The following is a 6,796-nucleotide window of genomic DNA, read 5'->3' as shown; positions in this document are numbered from 1 at the left end:
GAGGGATGGTACAGGGTAAGGTGCTCAAATGAGGGAAAACAGTCAGAGGAGTAGGGTTGATACACCAAGGGAGGTTTGAGAGATGAGCGCCAACCCCATCACCACGATGGTTGAGGGGGGGTTGTGGGGGGAAAGTGTGTCCGGGGGGGCGAGGCTGGCTTCAATGAGGGGGACGGGTCCACTGGGGGCAGCCAGGTTTCTGTGAACCCTAGGATGTCGATATCTTCCAATCCAGGATGAAGTCTTGGATGGTGAAGGCTTTGTTTTGAGAGGGGAGTGAACGTTTTGGGAGGCCGATCTGGGTATGGGTACTGATGGAAGAGGTTGGAGGGCTGAGGGGCAAAGGGTTTAGGGGAGAGTTGCAGATTGTGGGGGTAATGACCATGGGTTTGAGTAGGGAGGAGAAGGTGGGGGAGGGTGTTGCGGAGAGAGTGGGCAATGGGGGCCGTCAGGTTGGGTCAACCATTATGCATGCTGCCGTGAGCATGGCAGAGGTTGGAACAGAGGGAGGCAGTGGAGGAGTCCAGGAGAGAGAAGGCGAGGAGGGCGGTGGACAGAAGGACAGAGGTCGAGTAGCAGAGGGTGAGGAGTGGAAATGGGGGCATTTTGAGGGGGTTGGCTCAGAATCGGGGGGACAGTCAAATGCGCATGCCAAGACTTGGAGCAATCAATCAATGGGGCATGGAGGAGCTAGAGGAGACAGCGCTGTGGGGAGAGAGGGGGGATAGCACTCAGAGTCTTATTTATTAGGATTTACAGAGCCCCAGCCTAATAAACAAGGGTTTGAGAGAGAGTGAAGAGAAAAAGAGAGGTGAGAGAGGAATGGGAGAAAAGGAGGAAGATTTTCAGCAAGAAGACATGAAGCACGTTGGGACTCCTCCCGACCTGAATGGCATCCATACTGCACCTCCTTCCCTCTCTGCACCGAATTCCCACTCTCACCAAATTCCTGTTGTAGAGGGCTCACTTCGTCGCTGCTTGCTCTGGTGGGCTCCCTGCTTGAGTGAAGCTCTACCAAGACTCCCCTTCATATAATTCCCAGACAGAACCAGTTTCAACTGGTCACCTAACAATTTTCACCTGGCCTAATTCCTGTTGATGAGAAACACATTAGAAAACAATAAGTGAAGAGATTCTGTACTATTTTACTACTAAATTCCCACTCTCTCCAAATTCCTGTTAAATAGGCCTCACCCCGTTCCCAGCTCACTCCGGTCCCCGCTTGCTCTGTTGGCTCTCTGCCCGTTGCCGCGTGACAGACAGCAATGATACTCATGCGCTCCTTGAAGTTTTCAAACAAGTGCAACTGACGAGGAACTTGATAATCCCAGGCTCATTCTCTCTCTGTTACTCCCTGTGTGAGGCAATGTCTGGACTCCACTAGCACCTCTAATACCTTCCCGACTGAGATCAGCAACTGACGGGGAACTTCTTAGAAACAAGAGTTAAATTGGTTCAGCAGTAAGCAGTGTGTTTGTTACAGCACCAGCTTTCTTGTTAGTTGTTGATGTAATGCTCCTATTTTAGTTAGAATCAGCTGATGGGTCACATACTCAAGGCCAAGCTTGTTTAAACCAGCCTGAAAACAGCTCTCAGGTGGGTGAGAACGTACGGACCATCCTGATGTTTAACAAAAAGACAATTATAATAGAGGTGTCGCTAAGCTACACTGTGTTCAGTCAGAGTTGCTCATCTGAGTGTTTGGCTGAGCTGGTGAGAGTGAGGGTATCTCTTCTCTTGCTCTGTGGCTCAGAACATTTAGCCTCGACTGTTCCAAGGTTCGTGACATTCCAGCAATATCGGAAAAGGCAAAAAGCAAAATAAAAGAATAGAAGAACTGCAACAATACAAGATACAACTCCAAAAACAAAAACAGCATTTGTATAGTGTGTTTTTCTTCCTGAACAAACCCTTGTGTTTCAGTTTTGGTTTCTTCACGTCACAGAATCAAAACCAGCTCTGCCAGTGACATTTAGCTTCAATACATAAGAATGTTGGCAATTTATGTGAAGCTTGAAAACAGAATTCTTGCGCGTGACAGACAGCAATGACACTCATACGCCCCTTGAGGTTTTCAACGGTTGGAGTGGGGAGGGAACAATGGAGTACTTGGAGTACTAACTAATGCTTCTCCAACTCAGCAGAGGTTACAAAGCCAGTGGTGGGATGAGTGCTTGAGGAGCTGGTTTGGGTCTTTGCTGGTAATGTCAGCCTGAAATCATTGCTGCTGTTTGTGCAGGTCGTGTGGTCACAGCCTCGACCAGATCTCACTGAACCACTTCTTGAAAGGACTGAAAAATGTGGCACCGGGTCTACATCCTGCTCATCGTGTCCGCTTGCTTCCACACAGGTGAGGCCTGGAGACCTGAGGAAGCCAGCAGCCATTCCCAGCATCTGAGGTTCCCGCACACTTTAGGAACCGGGATGATTGGAGGAGTTGGCAGCCGAGCTGGGGAGGGCAGTAAGGAGGGTGGTCAGGGGAAAGATGATGAAAGGTGCGGTCGACAATAAGTCTTGAGATGGTGTTTGAATGCAGGATGGAGTGAGTGAGCGAGTGGAGGGATTCCAGGATGGAAATAGTCAACTCTTTAATAATAAACGGTTTATATAAATAGCGATACAAAGTTATGCTGTCTTGACTGAGAGCAAAGAGCAAACTCCACTTAATAACATCCTGATTGGCACGATAAAATGTTTAATTTTGACTGCTGCCGATTCAATCGCTCTGTTGCTTAACATCAGATGAGTTGAAAGTCTTTTTATTGTCCCCAGGATCCGCACTTTGGAGCGCTACAGCTCTGTGGACTGCAGGAGGAGCAGGTAGGATATTAACCGTCACCACAGATATCCACAGCGCAGAATCAGGCCGCTCGGCGCCATCGTGTCTGCACTGTCTCCCCAAAGATTGCTTCCCGCTGTCCGTGTACCTGCTCTCCACCCCCCACGTCTATCCGTTTCCGCCTGAAAGCTAACGTAGATGGTCGGGCCTTTTGCCTCTCTGCCTCCACCCTTTGGAACTCCATCCACAGTCCCTTCACCTTGCTCCTCCGTTACCTCCTTCAAATTACATCTCAAGACCCTCCCGTTTGACCGTGCCTTCAGCCCCCTCCACCGCTCCCTGATCCCAACCCCCTGCTCGGGTTCAAATCCCTGACGGTCCAGCACCTTGGACGTCCTCCCCGACGTGAAGGGCATTATTCAAATGTAGGTTGTTGCCCTAACCACATCCAACAGCTCTGTGAGGACAATCAGTGTTCAAGTTCAGACCCGAGCTGGGGGTCGGGATCGGGGAGGGTGGAGGGTAGGGGGGAAAGGAGGATGATCGAAGGCACAGTCGAAGAGGAGGATCTTTAGACTGGTGTTGAAGGAGGCAAGGGAGGGGGCGAGGCGGAGGGACTGCAGGATGGAGTTCCAGAGGATGGGGGCAGAGTGGCAGAAGGTCAATCTTCGGGCAAGTGAGGCGGGCGACGTGAAGCAGGCCAGAACCTGCTGAGCAGAGGAAACAACAGGCTGGTGGGGATAGAAGATCTCAGAGGTAGGGGAAGCAAGACCAAGATGTTGAACCGGTATCTCTGTGTGATGGGAAGCCGGTGGAGTCGGGCGAGGTTGGGGGTGATAGGGTCGCTGAGCCTGGTGCGGGAGAGGACACGGGCTGCAGAGTTCTGGATGATCTGCAGCCTATGGAGGGAGGAATTGGGGAGGCCGACAAGCAGTGAGTTTGTGTAGTTGAGCCTGGATGTTATGAATATGTGTATGAGAGTTTTGGGGCCTGTGGTGTGAGACAGTGGTGGGAGCCGGGCAATGTCATGGAGGTGGGGGAAGGCAGAGCGGCACATGGCATGGATGTGGGGTAGGAAGGAAAGTTGGGGGTCCAGCGAGATGTCAAGGTTCCAGACTGGCTTAGAAGGTGGAGTGTGCAAGCATGGATGCACAACTCCTGGCAGTAGGTGAACATCTCCTGGTTGGCTTCGTTAGAAGGCACAGCCAGTAATACAGCCATTAACCAAATTACTGGACTGTTGATCCTGGGAGGCATAGACAGGTGAAGCCTTAATGCTCTGTTCAGCTGATAATCTCGGGGGTCGAGATGTCCTCCTGATGTGAAAGGCCCTGTATCAATATAAGGGTTATTTTTTATTATTGTCCAGTCTATCCTTGTACAAGCCTTGTCTCGCTCTCTTTCACCCAAAGTATTCTGTCAATTCACTTTACTGCATATTCTGTGAAGCACTTTGAGACATCTAGAAGACGTGAAAGTGCTATATTGTCCACTCACTCTCTTTACTCTTGCTTCTTTCTCTCTCTACTCTTGTTCTCCTCTCTCTATATCTCTCTCTCTCTCTCTCTCTCTCTCTCACACAGTTGTTGCAGTGGTGGCTGCTCCAGTGGTGCTCGGTGCTGCTGGCTTCACTGGTGCTGGAATTGTAGCAGGATCCATAGCAGCGAAAACCATGTCAGCGGCTGCCCATAGCCAATGGAGGAGGAATAGCAGCAGGTGGTTTGGTGGCTGTCCTACAGTCTGCAGGTAATAATAATAATTCTTGCATTTGATCTAGCGCCTTTCATAGGGGGTGGGCGAGGCGGGGGATGTGAAGCAGGCCGGAGTCCACTGAGCAGAGGGAGCAAGCAGGGTGGGTAGTGGGTCACAGAGTGGGGAACAAGATCATGGAAGCCTTTGAAGGTGAAGACCAGGTTTAACGCCTCATCCAAAGGACGGAACTTCCGACAATGCAACCTGCGCCCAGCGCTGCATTGGAGCATCAGCTTAGACAACAACAACTTACATTTATATTGCGCCCTTCATGGGGGCGCTTCACAGTGGCGGAGTCTGACAACGAGCCAAGGGGAGAGGGAGGGGGCGGGGGGAGGTATCCTTCAGCATGATCGAAAAGGTCTTTAGGCGCGGGAGGAGTAGGGGGATAGAACAAAGGAGGTTTAGAGATGAGCGCCACCCATCACCGCGATAGTTGAGGCGGGGGTGTCGGGGAAAGTGTAGCCGGTGGGGAGGGGATGAGGCTTCGATGAGGGGACAGGTCATCGGGGGACAGCCAGGTTTCTGTGAACTCTAGGATGTCGATATCCTCAATCCAGGGATGAGGTCATGGATGGCGAGGTCTTCGTTTGAGAGGAAGCGGACATTTCGGAGGCCGATGGCAGAGAGTCTAAGAGAGAGGAGTGTGCGAGGAGGGTGGTGGGAGAGAACGACAGAGGTCGACTAGTGGGTGGGTGGGGGGAGGAGAAATGTGGTCATTTTAAGGGCGGATTTCGAATTGGGGGGCGGCAGCCAAAATGCGTACGCCGAGAGACCTGGAGGGAGCGATTAGCAGGGCATGGAGGGGACTGGGAGAGACAGCTCCGGGGGGAGAGAGAGGGGATAGCGCTCAGAGTCTAATTCATCAGGTTCGACAGATCCAGCCTGATAAATAAGGGTTTGAGAGAGAGAGAGAGAGAGGAGGTGAGACAGGAATGGGGGAGGAGAGTGATTTCAGAGAGAAGATGTGGAGCGCGTTGGGGACGTTCTCCCGACATGAAAGGCGTCTACACTGCACCTCCTTCCCCTCGGCATTGAATTCCTACTCTCACCTGTTGTTCAGCCCTCACTCCGTTGGCTCTCTGCACGAGTGAGGCTCACACAAGTCTCCCATTTATATACCCCTCCAGTAGAACCATTTTCAACTGGTCAGGTATCCAGTCCCCCGTTCTGAACAAGAGCCTAAGCCTAGACACAACTTGAGAGTCTCGACGTGGGGCTTGTGCCTACACCCCTCATTTTAGCTAAGTTTAGAAATGAATTGAGGGAAAGTATTAACTTTATTGGAATTGATAAATTATCACTAAAAAGTCGATTTTTTCTTCTTTCTCCCCCTGAAGGAGCGGCTGGACTCTCAGCTGCTGGCAGTGCTGTGGTCGGGACAGTAGGGGCTGCGACTGGCTACGGTATTAAAAAGGCTTTTGACAGTGACTAAAGAATCTTAAATCGTTGTAAAGAATACAGCACAGAGACTGAGATGTAACTTGTATTCCTGGTTGTTCTCGAGTCACCATTGAGCAGTGACTCTGTTCCTTGTGATTGGGATAAAAGTGACATTCCAGTGTGGCTGTAAATGTCAAGCTTCACCTATAACTGCCTCTGATTGCTATTTGGGAATTTAGATGTTGATATTCAAGCTTTTCACACGACAACAAAACAGTACTAACCTGGTCGCTCCCTCCGCTCAGCAGGTACCGGCCTGCTTCACATCCCCACGCACCCCACCATCAGCAGTCAGCGTGTCTGCCCCACTCTCTGGAACTCCATCTCGCAGTCCCTCAGCCTCACCCCTTCCCTCACCTCCTTTAAGGGCCGTCTAAACACATTCCTTGTTGCCCCCTCCTCCGTCCCCCACACCCACCAACCAACCCTCACCTCGGGGGCAACCCCTCAACTCTCCAGCGCTTTGGGACGTCCCCCTGATGTGAAAGGTGGTATATAAATGCAAATTTGTATTATGTTGCAAAGCCAATCATCCGATCCCATTATATGGAGTTGCTAAGTCTAATGTCAACGTTACTCCTGCACTCCCAACAGAAATAACGACAATCCTTGCATTTGATATAGCGCCTTATCACATCGTTGAGACGTCTCAAAGCGCTTCACAGAATATATTGTAAAGTGGAGTGACTGCGTAAAGCTACATTTACACATTACAGGAATGACCAGGTGTACATCTTTCCAATTCTAACAGGTCACACTGTGCACAATGGCTGATCAAGGAACTGCAAGCTTACTTGAGGTTTTGTGTTTTGTGTTTGACGT

At 50.8% G+C, this 6,796-nt stretch overlaps 1 long non-coding RNA gene across 1 annotated transcript; it reads left to right on the top strand.

Annotated features, from left to right (window-relative positions):
- Positions 1 to 4,465: 4,465 nt before the first annotated feature.
- Positions 4,466 to 6,121, top strand: LOC121852349. The gene is made up of 2 exons (XR_006086084.1): positions 4,466 to 4,525; positions 5,872 to 6,121. It is a non-coding gene; the product is annotated as an uncharacterized LOC121852349 (long non-coding RNA).
- The last annotated feature ends 675 nt before the right edge of the window (positions 6,122 to 6,796 follow it).

This window comes from Callorhinchus milii, unplaced genomic scaffold (assembly GCF_018977255.1).
Source record: "Callorhinchus milii isolate IMCB2004 unplaced genomic scaffold, IMCB_Cmil_1.0 Scaffold791, whole genome shotgun sequence".
NCBI lineage: Eukaryota > Metazoa > Chordata > Chondrichthyes > Chimaeriformes > Callorhinchidae > Callorhinchus > Callorhinchus milii.
Note: the sequence above shows the minus strand (reverse complement) of the source record. Positions and strands in the feature narration are given on the sequence as shown.